The sequence below is a fragment of the Linepithema humile genome, chromosome 5 (assembly GCF_040581485.1).
Source record: "Linepithema humile isolate Giens D197 chromosome 5, Lhum_UNIL_v1.0, whole genome shotgun sequence".
Classification (NCBI taxonomy): Eukaryota; Metazoa; Arthropoda; class Insecta; order Hymenoptera; family Formicidae; genus Linepithema; species Linepithema humile.
Window position 1 is genome coordinate 9,797,595 of NC_090132.1, and position 26,022 is coordinate 9,823,616.

The 26,022-nt window shown below is 42.0% G+C and overlaps 1 long non-coding RNA gene across 1 annotated transcript in view; it reads left to right on the forward strand.

The window, feature by feature from the left end:
* LOC105674092 (uncharacterized) overlaps nt 1-26,022 on the forward strand; it is a 90,755-nt gene that overhangs the window by 9,334 nt on the left and 55,399 nt on the right. Inside the window, exon 3 of the long non-coding RNA XR_010890474.1 lies at nt 8,435-8,614. This is a non-coding gene — a long non-coding RNA (uncharacterized lncRNA). The remainder of the gene's footprint in view (nt 1-8,434; nt 8,615-26,022) is intronic.

The window sequence follows — 26,022 nt, forward strand, 5'->3', positions numbered from 1 at the left end:
ATCTCAGGTTCCTGAGATCTCTGTATCTACAGAATTTCTGTATTTCATAAAGCAGCTGCTAAACATTCTTAGTCCCAACAATTGATCTTTAGTTAGTTCCATTTCAGTTAGGTTATAGTTGGGTCCCATAGTTTCCTTTTTACAGTTTGTCCACTATGTCTGTATACGACGCTTTGACGGAGTTCGGCTTAACTTTGTGCTCACATAGTTAGGGCTCAAAAATACCTGTCCTTCGACAAAATAAAGGTCCTTGGCCCCTGTCAATTTAATTTTTGAAAAATTATAGGAATTTCTGTATTTCAACTATAACTTCTATATATCCGTTCTTTTACGTTCGTTGACCTTTTGCGTCTACAAAAGAGTATCTTTTCTTTTTTTTACAATCGCGTATTTCTATTCTGTTTTACATTTCTATCCGTCCGTCATTTTATTCTTTTTTAATATAAATGATAGCATTCTCTCACATAACACACCATTCAGTATTTTTTATAATTTTTTAATACAATTTTACGATAAAGGCTTATATAATTTTCACATAATTTTGTATTACATATATACTTGAATTATTTTCTTTATTTTTATCCACGCGGAAAATATAAAATAACTTGCTTAGAAATTATTAATCTTCAATAGAATATAGCTAATCATAAATATATTGATTGTAAGAAACAGATATAAGTACAGCAAATGATCTAGTTTCTTGTGGACGTAATTACAACTGCAATGCGCAACTCGTTCTTACTGTTGTGAAACAGTATGTTTACGGATTTGTATGTACTAGGATATCGCGTAGAATTGTAAAAGCTGGCTCTAGGGGAGACTGAACGAGATAAATGAGAAACGTGCAACAGGCGTGAATGAAACAATGGCTGGCCACGTGTCGACCAATAGCAGGAAAGGTGAGAGGAGCTACTCGCGAGTACGATTCTCTGTTAGGAGGAGCCTCTCCCGATCCATGTGATTCCTCGATCCTTTGCCTCGTAGATCGTCTATCTTTGGCATCGAACGAACACTAATATTTTTGTCAGAAGAAACTCGATTTCAGATTTTTATATCAAGTGTTTACTTCTGGCTGTTCAGTTTGACATCAGTTTACAAGTAATTCGCCAGATAGATAGAATTGAGTAGAATTTTGTGATTGTTTTTTATCTAATAATACAACTTCTCAAAAATCTACACAGAATTCTTCGAACATTTATCCATCGAAATTGCGAGCGTTGAAGGAAATTTCTTTATATATCAAATCTTGCAATCGTAGAAGCGCAACAAACCGTGATATTATTTAAAAAATGTGAACTTGACGTTTTGTAGAGGCCACGCGTGAAGGTATTGTCTTATCGTTCGACTGACCGGTATGCACGACGATGTAATTGATCGATATCAAGGGGTACATCACTGGCAGATGTTCGAACGCGCCCTCACCTCCATCTGTCTCTTTCATAAAGTTCCACTGTTAGTATATGGCGAAGGATATGTGGTGGATGCGTGTACATACCTGCACTAAACACATATATCACACACAATGTGATTCGTTATATTTTATAGTACATATCTCCGTTATAAAATCAGAAAAAGTATAATCCCTTTTTATACTAAAATCAAATCGAAATTATTGCAAAACACCTAAATATGATCTGATTATTTTTGATAAAAATACCATCGAGTATTTTGTAGAACACTTTTCTAAAAACTCTGTCAATAAATTTTAAGGTTCGACGTTGATTATTTCACGGTTACATTTTTCATCATTGTACACGTGAATATACGTTAACATTAGCGTTCGTAAAAAACTATTTGTCCTTCTAGATTTTTCTGTAGCGTGTCGACATAAATGAACCATTAGGGACGAAATGATTGGGGTATGATGTGAATAAATCTCGAGGAAACGCAATATCGAGCGAGTTTCTTCGTTCTCGTTTTACTTCATCGTGGCGGAACGAATTTAGTGGCATTTCGAATCGCGGGAGCACCCAGTAGATTCGCGCACGATCAACGCAATGCCTCGTACACTTCGAGACCAAGTGGATATACCTAATAGGCACCTTTATACGCGAGATTCAGGCGCGCTATGGGAGGCGTGCCGCGAAAATTGCATCATTTTTCACGCTTGCGAGCGCGCGTTTGCCCGATTCAAAAATCGCGGCGCTCCTTCGCGGGAAGGAAAGAGAAAAATGTGAACGAACGGCGAAGGAAAGGGAGAAGGACACGAAGGAACAAACACGATGCGAGAGGGAGGATGTGTGTCTTGCTGCGTTCGATAAGATCGCGAGTTTATTAATTAAGCGTCGTAGTTGGATGAGGCTTTTGAAATCTCTGGTAAATGCGCGTGCTCGTCTACCATCAAGCGTCTCAGTTGCGCTTTAAGATTTTGGAGAATACGCACGCACGCGTATATACTTAGCTAACATTAGTATTACTTGTTAAGTTTGAAAACGAATAAAATAAAAAAGGCTGTTAATATTTCAGCATGTTTTTCAGAGAGAGAGAGAGAGAGAGAGAAAGAAGAAATCGATATATGCAAATCTACAGTTGCATATTTCACAAAATCCATTTTTTAAAAAGCTCCTAAGTTATCGTTTCGCTCAATAATTAAAAAAATCAGCTCTACGGTCATTCATAATGTTTATAATCGGATCCGCGGTCCCGTGAGAGAGAAAGAGAGAGCGATAGGTAGAAATGCGCGCGTAGATGGGGGTATAAAAAAAGTCTCACCCCGATCATTATGAATTTCGTGCGTTTTTTTCAGCGTAATAAATTAGTCAAAGACGCTCATCAATTTTATGACGCGCGCGTCCATAGTGAAACGATGCCCAAAACATCGTCCGTCCACCACTGCCAACTCTGGATGGCCTCGAACGTGATGGATGATTTTTCGTTCCCATACATTTATTCGTGAGCCCGACGTCGAGCGATCTTCCACTGGCGCTCATTTGCGCACATACCCGTACCACCCACGTGTGTGTAACCGCGCGCGGCGAACTAACCACCGCGTGTGTAGATGTATATATAGAAATATAGCGTAGCACCGGGCACATTAGCGAGCGCGATCCATGAATAATAAGTAGCGCGAACGAAATGCTTCGAGATCGTCATTGTTATCGTCTAGATTATATTATGTAAAAAACCGTCAATCTCTTTTTTGTCTGTCAGTAACTATTCTCTCTTGTGTCGAGTGATATAGCGTTATATTGGATGTGTCTAATAGCAAGTTAGCGGTATTCTAAATCATGCGGCTTGTTGTACTAGCGTTCAATTTATCTGATTAATTGTATTCGCATGCCATTAAAGAAACATTAATAACAACATTATCGAAGATAGAAACGAGATTTCCTCAATTAAAATAATGCCCGACTCGACTTTTGCACGCGCGAATCGAGAGAAAATGCTTTATGTCAATCCTTCATCGTGCGGTTTTCGCGCTTTAGAGAACTGTCGGGCAATCGCGCGCGCGAAAATACTATTTGTATCTGAAAGTGCGCGCGCGATAACACTTCTCTCGTATAATTTATATCGTTTCCTCGGAGAGTCCTCGAACATACGAGTTACAAAGTTGCGGTCCATTACGTGCGGCGCGCGGCCCACGCGGCTGAACTCCGAGCGGTCCGCTATCCGTAAATCGCCTCGGTATCGTTCGCACGATCGGACAAAATGAGCGTTTTCCATTTCTACGGGGCGTGCTTCTCTCGTCGACGCGCGAGAGTCTTTCTTCCTTCATAGACAAAGGCTCGCGCGAGAACCACGAACCAGCCGGAGATAGGTCGCCGCAGCCGCCGTGGTCGGGCTCGAGTTTTACGCACGTAAGAAGGGGATCGATATATTGGTATACGGGCGGAGGAATGATAAATGGCTGTGTCGAGAGATGCGCGGATAACATAATGAGACGTATTGTGCTCTCGACTGGGACCCACGATCGGGCTGGGCGAACTCTCCCGGGACCCTCTAAGCCCCTAAAAAATTTTGGTTTCTCTACTCTCCGCTCCACGACTTTCCGGGAATTGCCATTTTCTGCTACGGGCGCACCTTTCCCCGACGCAATCCTCTCTTTTGTCGACGAGAGTTTTCGCTTTACACTCGTTTCTCGTACCGCGTCTGTTACTTCTATTTAAAAACATTGATTTTGGAATCGAAAAGGAATTAATAAATTCCAACCCTTAACAGGCATGGAAAGCGGCAGATGATTTTATTTGACGCTTACACGACGCTTTGAATATGATATCGCACGTTGCGAATAGAATATGTTTTACTTTTAATAGATAAACGAATATAGAAGAATCAAAATACAGAAAATGTATAAATACAAAAGAAATTACTGCAAAAGATTCCAAATTTCTAAATTATTACTATGATTTTTTGTGTGTCATATCGTAAAATAAATGCAGAGAATTTAAACAGACTGTTTGGATAATACTTCTAGAAAATGTAGAGAGATATACGCATCACGAGAGGTATCATCACTTTTCAAGCATACTCCGCGTTTAATCGTAGAAAGTGACGGGTCTCCGATGCGCGAGAAGGTCGTGACAGGTCGCTTGTTTTGCTGGCCGACGACAGAGGCTTCCTTGTCCACTGTGTCACTTCGTCCTCCTCCTCGAGAACGCGCGACTCGGGGCTTTTCGGGCTCCGATAACGGTGGGACAGAGATAGAGACCCCATGTTGGCGCGCGAGGGGCTGAAACGTAGAACCCGGAGGTTAGGCTAGGGGTTAGATAGGATAGGGTGTGTCGTCATGGCTACGCAGCAGGGGGCGGGGCAATCGATACACCCTCGCTTCACGCACTAAGCGCACGCAATGCGTTTATAACACAATGAAACAATGACGACGACCACCGCAGGAAGGAGGCGAGTGGCGTGGGTCTGAACGGGACGCGTCGCCGGTCCGGGATCGCGCCTTCTACTTCCGAATGCGTAGTCGCCCGTCGTTCTGCGAGAGTGATGATCAGTAATGTCCACGAATCGTACGAGGAGATATCTGGAACGGTGTCTATTTACGAGTTTGCGCTAGCGACGCGTCTCCCACGATTCGCTGGATTTCGCACGATATCGCGCCTAGAGACAATCTTTTAGATCCCATTTATTTTATAATCCTTTATTTCTCTTTCAACTTTTGTGTAAGGATATTTTGTAAAAGATCTTTTGTACAGTTATTCCAAAATTCATTAATCTATGTGCAGCAACAATCGCTCCGCTGTTAGAAAGCGCGTCAAAGGGCACAGCTGAGCGAATCGATTGATTTCAAGACAAAAATAGAGGAAACCTGTTTCAGGCAGAAGCTATTATCATCCTGCGTGCTATTCACGCAAGTTGATCGTAGTTTTTTCAGGTTTCGGACGAGTGAAATTGGGTCGCTCCACCCTTCATCCTTTCCTTCCTTTCTCCGAATGCGAAAGAATTTTTCGGGCGTTTCATTACGCGGCAGCGTCGCAACAATACGAAACTGGGCGGCGACAATAGAAGGATACTACCTGAAAACTTCACTCGGACAATGAGTTCTCGAGTGTATCATTTGGTCGTTTATGAGTCCGCGCTCGTTTATCATTCGGCCGGCCAGCATTTTTCATCGTTTCATCTTAACGGATGGTGATTTCCAACATCCTGCGTTGATTCGTTTCGTAAGAAACGCGCTCTATTATTCAGGAGTTGAATCTCTTTTATCACTTATGAAAATATTAATTTAATATACAGACAGCTTAATATATTTAGTTGTGGTTAATTGTCACACAATATTCTCTATAATAGATTTCTCCATTTTTTTTCTATTGTAAGGTCCGTTTATGTCAGGATAGAGATAGAACTTATTAACGTAACAGTAATTTATTAACAATGAATAATAGATTAAATAAAAATGTGATATAACGAAATGATTGTCCAAATAATTCACTTATCTTAACCGTGCTTTCCGGCGACACGTAACCAATTTGAAATTAAGCCAAAGTCCCTCTTGGCTAATAATTTTAACTTGCAAAAGTCCCTCTTTGCTTGTTAATGAAAATTCTGCAAAAGTCCCTCTTTGCGATATGAAAATGATGTCCCTTTGACGAAGTCCCTCTCGTCGTTGGATACACACACTTAAAAATATACTGACTTTATCTCTTAACTGTTCAGAGCCAAAAAGCCTCGTTGCCTGTTCGGGCCCTCTTATATATCCTTTTCGAAAGAACGTTCTCGTTCTTTCTCGATCATTCTGAAAATCTGTTCCCTCCCGGCGACGCCGGAGCGCTTTGCGCATATACAACATAGGCTAGCGCCTTCATACATAAAATAGACACTAATTGATCCGCCGTTATCTACATTATCATAAGAGATTCTTACACTATATTGTTTTTAATTTCGATTATGCGTAGTTAGAAAGCAAATGGACATAACTGACTTAAAAAACCGGTTAAAACTTTTACTGAAAAAATATTTGTCTCCTTTCAATATAATAATCTTTTTTTCAACGTTTTAATAATATTCGTATACGTATGTTTCTTATAATTTATTATTAATATGAGATCTATTGATCCGCTGCCGATAGATCGATCCGTCATCTAATAATGTTTTATTTCTTTTATTCCTTTTATGTTTCCGGCCGCGGCTTTTATCGATATAATTATAAGTAGACGACACTTTTGGTGGTTCGCGACAAACAATATCGGTTTTCCTTTGCGGAGTCTATCGACATACTTATAAGTGGACGACTCTTTTGGCGGTCCGCTACAAACAATGTCGGTTTTCTTTTATGTCACTACTAGTCAGGGACGTATACATAAAAACACGTAGAGAGATGAATGAAAAGTCAGTCTCGAGCGAACTTAAAATAAGTATTAACAGTGAAAAGAATTCTTACAGGTCAAATTGTTTCTTAGAAGTAACGTGCTCGGGTCTTGTTGGTCCAAGCTTAGTTTCATAATCCCTTTATTCATCTAAAATGCAGTGTACTGGAAAAGTGTCACAGCAGGAGAAAATTTGCCTGACGCGAAGAACAATGAGAGTTGTTATGGGACAATGATTTGCATGGTGACTATTTAGAGAGTTTACCGGTGACAATCGCTCTCAGAAAAAGGAAAAGAAATCATTAAGCAACTATTAGGAACTCGGGAAAAGCAATAATTTAAAGGATTCTGACACTCGCAGCTAGCTCGCCCGTAGGGCAGAAACCGCGCACCTGTCCAGGTAGGCGGAGAATGGTGGATTCCTCTTCCAGGAATTTGCTGTAAGGAAGGCTCCAACCTGTCTGCCAGGATCAGGATCATCAGGATTGTCAGTTTTGTCTAGGAGGGACTCGGTGGGGGTCGCCTTAATGAGTTTTTGCCCCGAAACACTGCGCGCGCGTGTGTGTAGAATAAAATTCCGGCGATATATTCGTCGTTGTCCACCTCTGAGAGCATTCTGTCGTGCGAAAGTTAAAAAGGAGCGCCGTCGGAATTAAGAAAAAGATATAAATCCTCTCTCTGGAAGATGCGCCTCTCAGCGCGTAGGTGTCGTCGCTACGTCTTCACGTCACATCGTGACGATATTATATATTTCAAAATGTTTGCAATGTTAATATCGCAATGTGTAAAACCCGCGTGTAATCTTAGATATAATATCAATTGCGATCTTTACGTCGTGACGTAAAAGAGAGACATTGCGAATGATATCGGTTGAAACTCGCTTCGTGTGTGGCCAGATCGCGTTGCGATCCACGCCTGGGACATTCATTTAAAGCGTCATTGCTTCATAAATCAAACTCCGAGCAAATGCGAGCAATGCCTGCCTGTATACGTGATTCTATCATTTCCCCCCATCATGCATGAGCGAATAGATTCTTATTATTCGTTGCGTACATTATTCTATTGTCATTTATATTGAACTGTATATCGAAAAAACAATTATTAATCAAATACATCTTACTTTTTAATTATCGCGACATGTTTCATTGGCATAAACAATAATAGAGATCATACTTATGTATCTGTAGCTAGTTTTCAATTTAGCACAATTATACAGCTGCAATTTCCGATTGCAAGAAACGTGTATCACGCGTGAGTGTTAATCTTTGCGCAAAAGTGAACATCGGCAGGTTCATTATCGAATGACAATGCGTCTACAGGACGATGTTACTGGTCTGCTTCTCGCGAGAGAACCACTATCTGCGTGGTGCGGTGCGAGAGGAGGCGAGAGGGTCCGGGCGGAGAGAACCGGCAGGCAGCCGGTCGGCCGGGCAGGCGCGGACATCGCAGGCCGCGAGAGTGACGGATGGCCACATCGCATTTCGCGGCTCCATATCTCCCCGATTTCGCGGGTGTAATTCCCGTAAAGTCGTTTCGGGGCCCTGTTTCGCCGGCGTAGCCGCCGTACGTGTATAAGCATCTACAGCCTCTCCTCATCGTGCGTCCGGCTTCCCTCCCTCCTGTCCCGCCGCCGCCGCCACCCGTCTATTTTCTTTTCCCTTGATTTCTGTCCGTTGTTCGAGGTTTTTTATTGCCGGCGTGCATACCATTAGCCGCCGAACGTTAACAGCCCCAACGACCTCTAACTCCGTTGGTAATTACCGGATCATAGCCGAAAAGCTTCTCGGGGCCTCTCTCGAGGGAACAGCGCGACCGTCGGTCGCTGATCTCCGTCGTGGGAACGTGGAGCAGCAGGGGCGACGGTGAGTGAATGTGAGATTTCGCTATGATTATTCGCGACATGGTGATTTAGTCGATTTAGAAGTCCCTTCTAGGATGACGCTTATGACGTTGATTCCACTTTTAGGAATTATAATAATATTCATAGAAATATATATGTATGTATATATATTTTTGCTAATAATTGTACATGCTTCTTGCAAACTCAAATGTTAAAAATAAGTCACATATTAATAGAATGCGTAGAATTAGTAAAAGTAGATTTTCAAAAGACTTCTCGAGCTCTATTTACTCTTTTATATAGAAATTGTCAAGTTTAATTTTTTAACTCATTTTTTTCAAAACTGTCATATTAATTATCTGTACATCATATTGCGAGACTTTAACATTTGCAATAATTTTTTGAGAATCCCTTTAATCAGCGAGCGATTTTAAATCGATCGGCTCGATTCGGGAGTCTCGTGCAAGGCCATCGACTCGTGATCCCGATTCTCGTGAGCTTCTCGCGCGCGGGAGTCTCCTTTCTCTCTCTCTACCGCCTTGCGCAACAAAAAGTGATTAATTACACCTCTCGGGAGTCCGGTGGCTCGTTGTTTCCCCAAGCCCGACGGTGAGCATCGTTTCGGCAACAATGTGGCCCGCTCGCCGCGGCGTCTCGTGCAACGTAACCTCGGCCCGGTCCTCTTCTCGTCCGCGATCCTCTTCTCTCGAGCGAGGAGAATCGATCCTGCCCTCGGCATTGTGTCCCCTTTTGTCCGACCACGCCGCGAAATATTGCCGGGGCGAACTTTCCGTCGACTCGTGACCCCACCTCCGCCCATCTCCCCTCTGGCCGGCGTTCATCCCTCGCCGCCGCTCTTCTCGCTCTTCTTCGGGACACGCACCTTACACCGACGCGAGAGATCGACGCGACGAGATCTTAATGACACCACGATTTCTGTGGGATTATTTATGGTCGCGCGATCACCCGGCACCGATCGCTCAATCTTGATTCCGACGTCGGACAGCCGTTGTCTGATATCGTTTAAACGTTTCCGAGACCGATTGCTCCTTTGAATTATTTTCTCATTAGCGTTCTAAGATTCTAAATATTCTTAATATCTCAACATTACATCGCGCTAGCATGTATACACGTTATATGGAGGTGAAATGACAATTAATCCCTTTAACGAAATTATTTAGATCCTGTGACTGGCAATATCGGACGTAGCATGTATCCGTTCATTATTGTACTTCGCATATACGTACAATTAATTCATTCGAGATACTCAATGAAGATATTTCGGTCAATGAGTCAATAGGTTCCTTTCCTTATGGAGTCGACTAACCGACCCTCTGTACAAACTCATAATTAGACCCTAGGGGCTGCTTCTGACACGTTCATCCCTCGTTTTCTCCGCCCCATATATACGATGATCATACGGTGGGCCGATCGTTCCGCACAACTTCGCGCATGAGTTCGCTCGCTATCGCTCGTAAAGAAATATAACCGATGCTATCATTTCGGTCTATTTCCATTCACGCTATCAATTTCCCGTTTCGTGCAAAAATTATGTTTTACGGAACTTTCGTTTGACTCCGTGACTCGATTCGACATAGATAAAATGATATAACAAACTTGACGCGGTTTAGTATTCTCAGGATCTTTATATATTCACTCGGCAATATTTTATCTCGAACGCAGCGATTTTTAGAACGATCGCGCCGCTTTGAGGCGCAATAAAAGTTAGAGTGGCCTGGGGGGGAAGGCGCGCAACACAAATTAATTTCATAGTGGATTGTTCTTGTGTGTAGGAGATTCTTGCGCGTAATGCGAACGGCGGGAGTTTACGATTAACCATATTTCAGTTCCCATACGAATCCTGTAAAAGCAACTTGGTAATCGCACAATTCTCACCGGCAAAGGTTGAGCGATAAACCTTTTAGTTTAAGAATAGTTTGGCGGTTACGAGCGTTGATAACTTGCCTGTCTTCATCCCGCCAAAATATTCCGCTATACAACCTTAACCGATACTTTCACCGAGCATAAAATTCCCTAATCCCTCTACGAAACGCGACATTACCGTAAAACGATGACTTAATTGAGTACTGCTGAAGAGTACTTTTTGAAACATCGAGTATGCTGTCTCGTAAAAGAATTATGGCCGAAATTTCAAAGCAATTTGCTCAAAGAATTTGTCTTCAAACTTTAACAGCGTTTTAATGAAGTTGTAGTAGTACGCACACTACAAAGCTACATTAAAGCGTTTTTAATTTATCATATTCGCGTAAAAAATTTATATAAAAATTGCGACAATAATTATCGTAAATAATGCAAATAATCAGAGGCGCTTCTCCATCCGTTGCTTGTTTAGCGCAGCAGTGTATTTGACTGCATCGGGGCTCGAATTCACTAGCCATGAACAAAAACGCGGCCCCCGTCTTCGCATAATGGAACCCACAATGTAACTCCATAGATTTTCGATGCCCTGCGCGAAATATACTCGCCACGCGTTACAACACTATGAGTGTGCACACATCAACACTTTACACTTTGGACACGTGCGTCCAAACGTGGCGCGTTTTTGTGAGAATATATGTACATATATAATATGTATATATAAAGCCTTATTTTTGTGTGACTGCAGATTAATGAAACAAAAATGGTAAATATATTAAAAAGTTTATTTGAAAATCTAAATAAAATGTATTTTATTTATTCTAAATATTCATGGAAATTAATTTTTTCGTAAAAATAATGTTTCTAGTGAATCGTACATATAAATTTTATTAATCTTTAAATATTTATTGCGACAATCTTAAACATTATTGCTATGCGTCACACATCACACATGAGTGCTTACAATTGCGCGTATACGTACGATCGGAAGTGACTAGATATTATTACGAGACCATGCCTGATATACGAGCGCGCGCGGGAAGAAAAGCCCCTCTTTATGTTTCCTTTTTGTTGGGCGATCGCGAAGCGGAACCTTTTCTCGCATGACGTTATCTCGCGCGACTCACCGGAAATCTGCACTTAAATCGCGCGCGCGCGCGCGCGCGTTCGAGCCAAGAATAGAAATAAAACCGCAGCCCTCCCGTGTAGCAAATAAATCTAGAGCGCGTTAATCGAGGCACTTGTATGCCGACGTTTCGCGGATTATACATAAACATGAAGTATTGTGGCTATTCAGTGTTTCATTAGATGTAAGCGGAATCGGATGTTATGATCATTACAATTATAATCGCTCGCGCTCTTTCTATTTGTATATCACCGATACAGCAAATTGCTCGTGTATCGTAAGTACGAGTAAACAAGTGTAATTTATAGCAATCATCTTAATTGGCTAAAAATAATACTGTTATTTAGTAAGGCGGAATATAACGATCGTGCGGGGGTTATTTTCCTAATTATTAATCATATCTTTGAATCGAGAAGATGAAGAAACGCGATATTCAAGATACACTACGTGGCTATAGGAAATCAAGGCAAATATTCCTTCGGCGTACGTTTCCACTCTGAGTCAACATCCGAAAATACGTGGTTTGTTTGCGTAGCCGAGCGCGTAGAATTGATATGGTTAGCAGAACGGTAAAAGCAAGTATGCATCTGCCTAGCGTCAATTAACCAGTTCGAATGCGTGAATACGGAGATCTAAACATGTAGATATATTTTCGAATATATTTCTTGCACGTTGAAGCGCGTTAATCAATTTTGTTCCCATTGAGCCAATTTGATTGTCGCAAGATTTTGGATTGCTGCTAAAAGCTTAAAATCTGTTGATAATTAATTAAGCATACAATTATGTATGAATAGTAGTCATGATTATACCATATAAATTTTTTAATTTCTTGTAAACCCGCAAAACGTCGCCTGATTCATCGATTGGCACAAGTGACGTGTGCAAGGTCGATGTCAGTCGAAAAAGAGCCTTGTTTGACTCGTACACGACATTTGTACCAACGTGTGTATACTCGATCCTTCGATAGAGTCCGGGATCGGCGGATACGAAATGCAGATGCACAGGTTTTTCTCGCAGAATTATGGTCACTGCATCCAACAAATTGACGATTTTTCTTGTGCGGTTACTCGGAGGCCCCCGTCTCGCGCCGTGCTTCTTGGGTCTCGGGATCTATGCGGACACGAAGGAAAGTCCTTTATTGATGAGATCGTTAATACACCCGATCAGTGAATGTTTTGCTGCCCGATCGGACGTCTATCCGTCGCGATCGACGACCACCCGATGCGCATCGTCCTCCTTCGCCCACTACAAAAAAGGACTCAACTTTGCCAGTGTACAATTCCCTCTCACGGCTCATTTAAATGTTGCTTTGTCCTTGCAACGTGAAACTAGACTCTTCCGCCTCGTATATTTTTTCCTAATTCTTTGAACAGCTAATTTTGTCCCATCTTTACACTCAATGAATTTTTTTCGTCTTCTTCTCAAAGAATAATAAATTAGTTTTCTGTCTAGTTATCTATTTTAGTTTAATTCCAAAATTATTTAAATTATGTTTATTTGCCAATAATTAGCTTTAATTAATAATTTTAAAATTGTTTGGAAAGTTTTTTATAGTGATAAAAAATTTTATAGTGATATAAATAAATCACCTGTGCATTTTCACAATCTGCTAAAATAATATTTGCACATAATGTAATATAACTTTAATTTTTTTAATGCTTTAAAAATGACTAAAAAACGCAATTCATATTTCGTCAACCGCTACGTCACCGGATCGCGAACATGCGTCAGGCAACACGCAATAACGCAGAATTTCGTGTAAACATCCGACCACCAAGATCCGACTTAAGAACTCTGGTAACGATTATCATCGTCGTGGCGGTACATTTCGTCTCAATACGTCCATCGGGCCGCTCGCGCGTAAGTCGGGGCCCTTTTTGCGGCGCCGACGACATCGGGCCCCGGAAACGAGAAGACGACGGAGAAGAAGATGACGAAGAAGAAGTAGACGAGTCGCGACGCGGTGAATTGGGTCCGCAGGACTTATCCGCGGATTGGCAGACGCTGGCATACATATTGCATGCCCGACGGGGACATATTTATTGGCATCTCTATACACTCTATCGCTAAAACATGACTGCACACCAGCGCGCGTTCTCGGGGGCGATTCCCCCCCGAGTCAATCCTCGTCGAATGAATAAAGTATTTCGTGTTCTCGGTGCGCTGCGCGCCCGCTCCGGTAACTCTTTTTGCGACGTCGCGCGTGGACGTTCCTGTGACTCGTCGACGCTTTTGCGCGAGCGATCGGCGCTTCGCGAATGATCGATGCTGAAATTATTGCGGGCTCCGTCTCGACGGACTCCGGACTCGGGTTACGCGCGTCTAACTTCTTCGTCCGCGCGCGATCCCTCCTTTTTCCTTATCCCCGGCTCGGAATATTATCCGCTCCGAGATCCCGAGGGATCACGGAGACAGCAGAATTGTGGCGAAATATGCCGGTTCCGCGAGGAGGGCCCATTAATCCCTGAGCTGAGTTGCGAGGAAGAGAGCGCGATCGATCGACTCGAGTGGAATTATGGCGCAGAGTCGCTGTGTTTCGACGCGAGCGGAATACCTTCCGCGTACTTGCGCTTAATCCTTCGTGATTTAATCCCTTACGCGTCGCCGAAAAATATGGCCGAATTAAACTCGGCGAATCCGTATTGAACTCGGGGGGGAGGGAGGGGGGTAATATTGATTTACAATCACTTAAACTGCGCGAATAGGCTCTCGATATATATATTCATATTTTGATTTGATATGAATAGATTTAATTCTTCATGTCTTAATCATAATTATATATTTTGAAGCATTAATCTATTTTTTAATTTTCTACAAATTAAATGACGATATGAGTGACATTTTTAAAATTATTATTAAATTTACAAAGTAATTTTTGATAAAAATAAACGCTTTTTGAGCAGTTTTGTCATAAATAAGATACTACACGCGTATAGTAAGTATTTCACGGGTTTTCTGCAGCACATTGTAGGTTTATTATTTATCTTCCCCTGCAGATCAGATTACTCTTTCTTCGCTCTTTCGGCGATATCTTTAATGTCGTGATCAATTGCGTCCCGTATTCTATTTCACCTAGTGATCGCAACATATATGTTATACTCTATGGAAAAAGTTGTTACATTGTCGTTGTTTTGAAATGCGATGAAATTTTATCGTTCAATAAAATTAACTGCTTGTCGAATTAATCGATTTGCGTGTCAGTACGTTATATTCATATTAACACATACAATGTAATATTATTACTATAGTAAATTTGTTAACATATTTTGAATAAGAATATGTGCAATCACTATTAAACATTGAGTAAATTGCATCTCGAAGTCACATTATTTTAGCATTTCACGCTTCAGTGTTAATTTTTTATTTCATTAATAAAGACATCGATATAACAACTCATTTTATTTTTGCTTTGTAACAACTCTGCATATTTTATATTAGAAAAGAAATTTATCATTATCTAAAAAAAATGTACATTGGTATATACTATACGTAATATATCCAATAGCCACTTTTAAGTACAAATTATATTTGTTTCAGTTTATATAATTTTTTCAATCTAAATAATTTTCTTTCTCTCTCTCTCTTTGTTCTCTACAAAATACATAATTATTTTACGATAAAAATTATATTACTCTATAACTGAAGTAGCAACAAGTGCAAATATTTTTAAAAAATCTACATTAGTATAGATAATATATTCAACAGTTTTTAAGTACAAGTTATATATATATATTTGTCTAGTTTATGCGGGGACTCACCTAGTGCAAGTTCCCTTCAAAAATTTCAAATTTTCATAACACCTTACATCTTATGTAGATATTTTGTACTTCGATATTATTATAATCAGTTGATCAGATTTTTGAATACGAGAAATTGTATATGTCTAACTCCATCTAGTGTGTGGAAATTGACATAACTCAAGATATAGATATATATATACTGCTAATATTATCGCAGTCGAGCAACTTCTACATATATTCGGCAGTACGCATGTACATTCTTGTGCATATTAATTTTCAAATATTACATGGAATTCAACACATACGTACTTTCTCATACTCAAGTATATCATCAGCTAGTTATAATATACACGAAGAATAGTGAATTTTTCTTATTCTTTTTATCTTTTTCTTTAAAGTAACTTTGTTTCTTATACTCTGATTTCGATCTTATTAGGACTTTTAGAACGAATCCTATGCTTAAACTAAAACAATCATAAATTGTAAGCATACACAGAGAAAAATTTATATCAAAAATTACATACGACAGTAGCCGCGGATTATAAGAGAAATTATAAGCTTAAATGCTATGATCATTATGTGAAAAACGCAGTAAAAATTTTTATAATTTCTTCATAGTCCGCGCTAACTGCCATACATAGTAATTCTTTATATAAATTTTTCTCTGTATATGCTTACAATTCTATAATTTATGTTTGTCTTGGTTTAGGCATAAGACTCGTTTGAAAAGCTCTAATAAAATCGAAATCAGAATATTATAAATCAGAAAAACAAAGTTGCTTTAAAAGGAAAGATAAAAAGAAAGATAAAAATTTGCTGTTCTTCGTGTATATTGAAAGTAGCTGATATTCTTGAATATGAGAAAGTGCGTATGTGTCCAATACCATAATAAGATCGAAATCAGAGTATAAGAAACAAAGTTACTTTAAAGGAAAAGATAAAAAGAAAAAGAAAAATTCACTATTCTTCGTGTATATTATAACTAGCTGATGATATACTTGAGTATGAAAAAGTACGTATGTGTGTGTTGAATTCCATGTAATATTTGAAAATTAATATGCACAAGAATGTACATGCGTACTGCCGAATATATGTAGAAGTTGCTCGACTGCGATAATATTAGCAGTATGTATATATATATATCTATATCTTGAGTTATGTCAATTTCCACACACTAGATGGAGTTAGACATATACAATTTCTCGTATTCAAAAATCTGATCAACTGATTATAATAATATCGAAGTACGCAATATCTACGGTTTATCTTGGTTTAAAGTTGTCTACAATTTCGTCTGTAAGCCAATAAATTTTTGAAGGGAACTTGCACTATGTGAGTCCCCGCATAAACTAGACAAACATAACTTGCACTTAAAAACTGTTGAATATATTATATTATCTATACTAATGTAGATTTTTTTAAATATTTGCACTTGTTGCTACTTTAGCTGTAGTAATATAATTTTTATCGTAAAATGTATTTTATCATAAATATGTATTTAGTAGAGAACAAAGAGAGAGTGAGGGAGGGAGAGAGAGAGAGAGAGAGAGAGAGAGAGAGAGAGAGAGAGAGAGAGAGAGAAAATTATTTAGATTGAAAAAATTTTAATAAATATAGACCTAAATTATGAGAGTTACAATTTAATGATAATATAATCCAAAATAAAATTAAAATAATTATTGGAAAGTAATAAAAGAATATTATACGAAATTCTTAATGTAATAGGAACATTATTAATAAATCATAATTTAGAAGCGAATATGTCATCTGATCAGTCGAATCATTACACTGCGTATTACGGCAGTGTGTATGACATTCAACGTTTGTGTATATCAACTTTCACACAATAGAAATTCTAAACATGTTCTCTTTGCCTTTCCTTCTGCGCGCTTGATATCCCTTCACTTTGCACATCTCAATAATTTATTACGCGAAATCGTCATTCAACTTGCCGGTGGAAATGTTGAAGAGCGCGCGGTATCAACCTTTCTCAAGCGGTTATCTCGCAGCGTCTCGAGCTCTCGCTCGGGCGAGATGGGAAGAGCGTCGGTTTACACAATGGGACAATTTCTGACTTGATTTTGCGTTAGGCGGTCGAGATTGGCAGTCGGCGTTACTTGCCTGCCAGGGCAGGCCCGCCACGCGTTGTGTTGTACGTATGTAGGTATAGGTACAGTAGCGACGTGGCGATGTGATCCTGTCGGGCACAGGACTACGTTACCGCCCCCGCGATTACAGACGAGGAGGACGACGAGAGCGAGGACTAGGATGGGGGCCATCCCAGAACGTCTCTGCCTCTGACAGCTCGACTCTCCCTCCGCCCTGCATCGCTCCTGCCCCCGCTCCCCACCGCTCTTATTCCTCTCCCCCCGTCGCCCTTGCTTCCTTCTGTCCTTATCTCGGCCTTCGCGCATCCCTCGCTATCTTCACCTATCGCTGTCACAAGATACATCGAGTATAGATTGCACGATGAAATTCGAAACAATATTTTGCAATATTCGTGTAACTCACTGCCGATTAAATTCATTACTTTGATTAAGATGTATCTGAAAGCACCTTTGACGCACATGATTAGTAGGGGATAATCCGTAGGTCACATACAGCCGCACAATGAGCATAATCAATCGGAATAGTCAGTAATAATATTAAGGAAATCAATCACTGGATATAGGCTATTTTCAGCGATATTGATTAACATTAATCGCGATCAACTAATTCTTTGTGCCTTTTAGATCTTCCAACAAAACAAAAAAAAAAAAAAAAAAGGAAAATGGAGGGAATCAGTTGAATCGCGCAATACGACTGACCTATTCAGACCGTTAATGTTTATTCGATCGATCCGTGTAAGTAAACGCGAACCACTTTTTCGTCGTCCGTTTTTGTGGAGAGGCAAACGGCTCGTGGTAGTGGTGGTAGTATTTCCAATTTGACTGGACGTCGAGCGCGGACTGAAGGTCCGCGGACCGTTCGCTCTCTCAGTCCTTTCTGGCCTAGGGTCACATTAACATTCCACCACCGAAATTATTTATAGCTTCATCCGAGATATCTTGAGATGTAAATCAGACATTCCTCTAATTTGGGATCCTCGTGGGGCCGCGTGTGTTCGCGTCTATAGACAGTTTCAGATTTAGTCGTGTGGGTGTAATGTATCATTTGTTCATCGGCTGCGCGCGACGGTTGCTTGGAAACAACGTGTTTTTGGCGTTGCGATAAATTTCGAGATTAAATCGAAAAACACATGTAACATTGTTTTCATAATATTATGCAAGACATTTTATTCTGTCGCGCGTTGATTATATTTTTTTGCTGACATAAATTTGACAAAAAGAATCCATATTTAAATAAAAATTTGCTCAGTTTCTGTTACTTGCCACTCTTGATTGGAATAGAATAGTATTTTTGTTGGAAAAAAGCATCTGCAAAATATGTTGGACAGCAGATAATCATGTGTTGTTATATATTTAAAAGAAGCTCTCGTCGCTCGGACGAGTGAGCGATACATTATATTTCTGCGCCATAGCGCGAGAGTTAATAAACCTGAGAGTTAACGAAGTTCATACTACACTCCACACTACTTGCCAGAGCATCGCGTGAGAATTTTTTCCCCCCCGTTATCTTCCGTACTTCGTCCCGATGAGAAACATCGGCGCGCGCGCACGCGCTACACATTTGCAAATCCGGCGCATTCGTTACTCGGTGAGACGCAAATCGGAATATACGCACCATGAGTAACATACGGTGCACTTAATGCGCGTGATGTGCGAATTAAAATCCGCGAAAGAAAGAGGATAAAGGAGCGGCCGTGAAAAAAAGTCGCGGGCAGGAACGGCGTCTTCATTACGCGCTACCAGTTACCGGACGCTCCCGGTGTATCCATCAACCTCCGCGAGAACCACTCGAACTTACGCGCTAGAAACCTTCGGCACAAATACCGCGCGGTGCGCGCGCCGCTTTGCGTAAAGACGCGAAAGACGGGAGTGAGACCGACGGCGGAGGAAATTCAAACGAGAGTACAGAAGACGGAAAGAGAGAGCTGCCCGGTGGTAATTGGCGGGCAAGACGGATGGCGGTACTTATTTGCACTCGCTCTTCGGAATTAAAAGTACCGAGCGGTGCGCTCATTAATCTCGGCGTCCGCGAAGAAAGAGGACCTTCGGAGAGGACGGATAGGCGGACGGGAGCGGGAACGAAAGAGGGAATAGGAGTAGAGAAAGAGAGAGAGAGAGAGAGAGAGGGCCCCGCTACTGGCGAACGCGTTCACCGCAGGATGTAATCGCCGAACAAACTGAAGGTCCGCGAACAATTTCCATCAACAAGATTTACGCGCCCCGGACGCAATCAGCCTCTTCCTCCTTCTTCGGGTCCTCTCCTTCGGCGTCCGGGCTTCCACGGGCGGACTCCTCTCTCGTCTCTCATTACTCTCGCTCTTTCTCGCCGTTGCCTCGTTTCCACGCCTCCCTCCTCTGCGTTTTATCCAATGTCGAAATTGAAGGAAAGAAAGAGAGAAGGGGCCGTAGCGGAGGAGAGAACGTGTGAGAGGAGAGCCGTTGCGATTCTTCTTCCATCTTCCTGAGGGCTTATGGTGCTCGCGAAGAGCTGACTCGGGCGCAGCTACCATTTCTCGGGCGGTGATTGGCTCCGCAGGGGGTGGCGCAAGCGTACCGACTGCCTGCTCCTGCTGCCCACATTAACATTCCTAACTTTGCTTCTTGCTGCGCTCTTTGCGCGTGATAGATTGCACGAGGCGTTTTTGGATACCGTTCGGGTCTACCTCGTTTCTTCCTCTCCACTTTGCGCGCCGTCTCGTTACGGGATTTGGACGTCGCTCGCGGATTGAGTTTTGCGTCTACCGCCAGAACTTACCCTTAATGTATGCACCAAGCTATTTAAATATTCATTTTGCCACGAAACATAAAACTTTTAATCCCAACTACATTGGTCGTTTTTTAAATCTTGATAAATTCTTGTAGCTTTGTCCTGTATAAATTTATGTAATGTCACGATAACGAAATTGCAACAATAAAAAACATGATTTTAGATCTTTAGACAAGCTGTTAAGCAGAGCAGCACTGTATTTTTATTGATTTATTTTTATTTATTTTTATCGGTGCTCGCCGTTATCCCGAGATTTATTCTTCGAACATTCAATATCGAGGTCCATTTGTATGAAAATCTATCGTCCATACATCTGCATAGTTAAGGATATTAGTTTGCTAAAGAGCGTGAATGAAGGAACGCTGCCACGCTATTGGGAATCGATATCGATTCGCGCGATCGTGGAACAACTTAATTACGGCGCGTCTCGCCGCATGCCGTGAAACTGGACTCTAGGACGGGGCGCGCATCCGTAGTGACCGCTATACGTCCACGGGTACCTCTCGGCATAATCACGGGACTACTCAAGAAGGTGGGCAACGGTTGATGCAAGGGGCATATTGGCTCGGCGGGGGTGCGTGCCTCGAGTAGCAACGCGCGAGCGGCGCGGACGCAGCGCCGCAAATCCGAGAGGATGCATCCTGCAGATCCGGTGGTTCGAGTATCCGTGCGCCGTATCCGCTCCTCCTTCGTCCTTATCCCGCCTCCGTTCTCCTTTCGCTCTCCCTTTCGCTCTCCCTTTCTCTCTTCCGTTCTCTCTTTCTGCCCCTTTTCTTTCTGTTCGTTCCCTCCCCTTCCCCAGCTTCTCCCGCTATCCCATCCGCACACACGCGATCTTCGCGCGTGATTTAATGCCTCCCGAGCTGCGCTCCTTATTTATGCACCGAACATGTATACACGCTTAGCCTTAGCGACCGGAGCGACGGTTAAGGTACCTATATCCTATACCGGCCGACAAGCACCGGGGTCCGGGCCCTGGCCCCGCGTATACGGACCTCGCATATTATGGAGTCTGGAGCCTCGACGACGATATTAAAAGGACGAGCGCGGGGTCCCGCGGCGAGGGAGGGGGGGAGGGAGAAGGCGAAGGCGAGGTGCACACGCGAGATCCCAAATATAGACTTGTTCGAAATTAGTAACTCCTCTTTGTCCTGTCGCGGCTCGCACGGTAATGCACGCCGTGCACGACGCGCGCGGCAATTTGGGATAATCCGACACGGTTCCGTAATTAATTCTGCCTGCGTTCTAATAACAAAATCGCGTTCGTAAGTAATGATGCAATCTAAAATCCGAAAGGGAAAAACGCTGCTAGCAACAAATAGATCGTCAGATCGTCAACTTTTTTAACATTTCACGATTTTTACAAAAAAAAAAACATTTTCTTCTGCTACCAATGAATCGATAAGCGAACGAATTTTCTGACATGTAATAAGTGTATAAGTTGTTTTTTATTGTTTATTTTCAAAATTTTGTCGATTTTTTGCAAGCGCTTACGATTTAACAGCCAATACTTTTTTCACATATTCATTCTATGTACAATAATCATGCGTTTAAATCGCATTTGTGCGACTTACTGTGACGCAAGGGTTTGTTGTGGATAGAAACGGGTTAAGGGATACAAAAAAGGTACGTAAAACGGACGGAATAATTTGTCAAAGAAGATAAAGAGCCGTCTGTCTCCGGCTATGACTGGAGAACGCAGAGAACGATCGCGAAGGCATTTTATGCGTTCGTAATCGGTCGCGTATCGCCACAACCGAGCATTTCGGGAATGCGGCGGCCGTGAGGAAGAAGGTATGGCAATTAGTTCTTTGCTTTCTGGCCGGAACGTTCCGGCTTTAGGCGCCGCTCGTGCGCCACCAAAAAAAAGCGCGTAACACGATATCCCTGCGATAACGATGGTGACAAATCTCTATTATCTGTTTACGTTTGTCCTTGGCTTTTTGGCCGAATTAAAATCATATTTTGCGACCAAACAAACTCTTTTTAACTTAATCATTATGATATGCTAAGAAAATATTAATTGTTATATTAAATTTTTTATTTGAGTTTTTTAATAACTAGCAGAAAAATAATTGATTTTTTTCTTTGTGCTCAATTACTAAAATTCCATCACTACTATTATTGTTATTATCCTACTGAGTTTGCAGTAAATATTATCACTTATATTTGTCTGGTTTTTATGAAAATCTTTATAGAAGTACAAATACTGGTAATGAATACGTATTCGTTAGCTGAAGTGTTGATCGCTACGTGTCGGCGTGAGAAACAGGTGTAGGTGCGCGGGGCGAATGCAAATGAATAAATCGACCCAGTAAAGCGAGAGTCGGTCGAGAGTCTCACCTGCTCGTACGTAACCACGTGTGAGTCACTTACCATGGTAATTGAACCGCGGCCGATAAAACGGTCGGACGAGTGTCACGCGCACGGGAAATAGGTCGAATTTAAATGTATCTCGCAGACGCGCGCGTCGATTCGTCGGCGTTTATTCTGAGTGGGCGAATTGTATATCTCGTGAATTTACGGTACTTGGACGCCGGTATCAGCGCGTGCATCAGAACGCAGTATCGATCCGCCGCAACGATAACGCGTCAAAAAACAAGAGGAAGAAAGTCATTTATTTGCATACTGTTTAACAGAGATCATGCACGAGTAGCGTCATTCTTATTTAGAATATCATTTTATCTTCGAAGTTTTTACACTCGATTTCTTCATTCTTTTTTCAGAAGATTTTGATCTTGAAGGTTAATAAAAATGCATTAAAAGTATAACGCTATTCACAGGTCTGAGTATTTTCTAAAATGTATTTCTCTTTAATATCTCATTAAAATCAGGCTTTCCCGATAATCACGTAACCGAGAGATAAGAGACGGCGATTCTCAAGCGTGCGTATGATGGCCACTCGTTTATAAGATCTGCACGACCGTAAATGTTTAAGGGGATTAACCTTATTATTAAATGTTTGATTTCTCCGAGTCGTCGGCGTGCGGCAAGGCGACGGCTGAATACCGCGCGCAGATTTTAATGCGTTATAACGGCGCTGTTAGTTTAATACGAGCTATCGCGCATCCCGACCTCCTCGACCCTCCCTCTCTGGATCATCTCCGTGGATCGTTAACGAAGCCACGTCGCGCCGGTGGAATCGACGAGACCTCTCGACTCCGCGATAATGCGGCTCGCGCCGTGCTCGGAAACGCCGACATTTCGCATAATTACCCGTTTCCCTTGACCAGCTACTTAAGCGAGCACGTCAGTTGCTTTAACCCCTGCGCTACCAGGAGTTAAGGATCGTGTAAACGTCCGGGGCGAGCAGGCACTTTTAATTGCCGGCGCAGTATCGCGTCGAGTACTGAAAGACGACGAAGAGACGGAGATGGGAGAAAGGGGGAAGCTGACACGGAGTGGAGCGGGCGCAGGTCGGGAGCGAGGAGATCGAGAAAGAGACGAGCACGGGAGAGCAGCGCGAACAGCCGGGGGTGGGGGGAAAAGAATTTTAATTGCTAGGGCAACCCGAAGAGAGCGTACGGCTGCACGGCGAGCACCATAAGGTTGAGGTCGTGCCTGCCGTCCGGTACTGAGCTGGGAACCAAACAGCTTGGTAGCCAATGGGATCATATATCAACTACTGCTTCGGTAGGCAGAAACAAAATGGCGTCCACGATTAGATTGTTGTTTCATCCCGGGGGCGAGATCGTCCCTTCTTCATTCGTTTGCCTCTTCGCGTTGCCCGAAACGCGCTTTGCTCCCCGGGCGCGCTGTCCAATCGGCGAACCGCCGCAGAAAACTCCCGCCATGCTTCTTCTTTCTACCTTCCGTTTACGTTGACCGATCGCATCCACTATCCCCGCGGTAGCTGTCACGAAAAAATTTGTTTAATTTCGCGAATCTTTTAGGACCTTGTAGTTTTCACATATCGATTAATTTTACTTGCAACTCAATTGTCTTCCGGTTTTTCCAGCGTCGATTAATCTTGTCTGAAATTCTTCTTCGATCTCTTTAATCAGAATTTTGGAGAAAGGTTAGACTAAGATTAAAATTAATTAACGGTGGAGAAACCGTGCCTAGAGACGGAGAGGGACAATTGAACTATCGTTAAAGTTAAACGACGTCGCGGGAATTGGCCCTTAGATTGATCGGTAATCTAACCCCAATCACCGTCAAAGTCCATCAAGATTCATCATCGATATAGACCCTTCCCTCACGGGGAATCGGTCGGCGTGCTCTCGCAACGTGCACACAGGCGAGATATCGATCGCGCTGTTTGAGGCGCTTCTACGGTAGGCAGGTACTCCTACGCGGGCGGTAATTTCCGTGCACTATATTTTCATACCCGAGTTAACCAAGGTGCGTCGGAACTGACACGCGCCGCTGCAACTCGAGAGTAGAGAAGCGATCGCCGGGAAGCCGCTCGTTCGCAATTAACTGCGGGAAATGCTAATTTTGACCCATATAGCACGTAAAAATGTCCGGCGGTGAGCATGTGCAATACGGTCACTCGAGAAGCGCGTTCTGCGCGCTTAACCTGTTGGCCCCGCGAGTCGGCCACCTGCTCGGGAATTTTGTTTTGTTATCGGCCCGACATCCGTTATGTCAGTCCGCGAATGCATCCAGAAAGCCACGGCGCAATCCGGAAGAATAATCCGTGGTTTCGGCGATACCTGAGGAACACTCGTCGTCGCGCTGAAGTCGGTTCCTCGCTCGAACGACGGAAGGAAGTCGTATTTCAGGCACGTAACGGCCGCTACTATCTTTGAATAACGACGCGGTTTCGTCACTGCTTTTTAAGTGCGAGGTTGGAAAAATATTGTATATGTGAAATCATTTTTTTCCGCCGCTTATATTAACGTGGGTCATCACTTTTATTTTTGAACGAAATAATATATTCGTATAGAGCATTCGTATCAAACCTGTTTCAGAAATTCGATGTTTTAAAATATGCTATTAATTATTTCTGTTGATGCAGAAAATTGGTTAAACAGTGAATAATATTAATTAATGTTTAAAGGAATTAATTTTCGCAACTATTGTTAAAGAATCGTTGTTAAAGCCGATTCTCTCAATTAATTGTACGTAGAATGTTACAAATATTATATATTCATATTTCTCAATTATTTCAGACTCACGTAAGGTGAATCGCGGTATTCTAATTGATCGATACTCCGCGCATCTTGCTATTGTTACATCACTCGTTTTATGCAACGCGCTTTTATGCACTCTTGAGTTGCATCGTGAGTTTCGCTAGAGAGGGCAATCGTAACAGACGCACCTTGCGCAATGCAATGCAATGCAACGCAAGAGAGGGACACGATAGTATCCATCAAGGTGTCAGGTTGGCCTAGGTGTGTGTGTGTGTGTGGATGTGTGGGTGGTTGGACTCAGCTGTTAGTACACCTGCTCGGAATGCGCGAGTGTGTGAGTTGCTACTTTAGAGCGCCTTTGTACGCACTGTCTACGGCGATCCGGCATTTACATACGCGGTTCGCGCCGGCACAACGTAATTGTTACCTCATAATATACTTATTTCACCGTACGATTCGTTGCGCTAATTTTGACATTTTATTCAGCACGATTTTACTTTAATAAACTTTTAAGAATGGTCAATGACATCGATGAAGTCAAAGTAGAATTTATTATAAAATAAAGAGTCATAAAATTACCGATATAATTTTCGGAAAAATTTACAGTTGATTTTTACAATGCAAAAATTTGATATCAATTTCTTAATTTCGTGCTCGATGAATTGAGTCTCTTATAATAAATTATAGTTGAAGTAAAATATAAATTAATTTAATCTCGCAATATTTTTTTTAT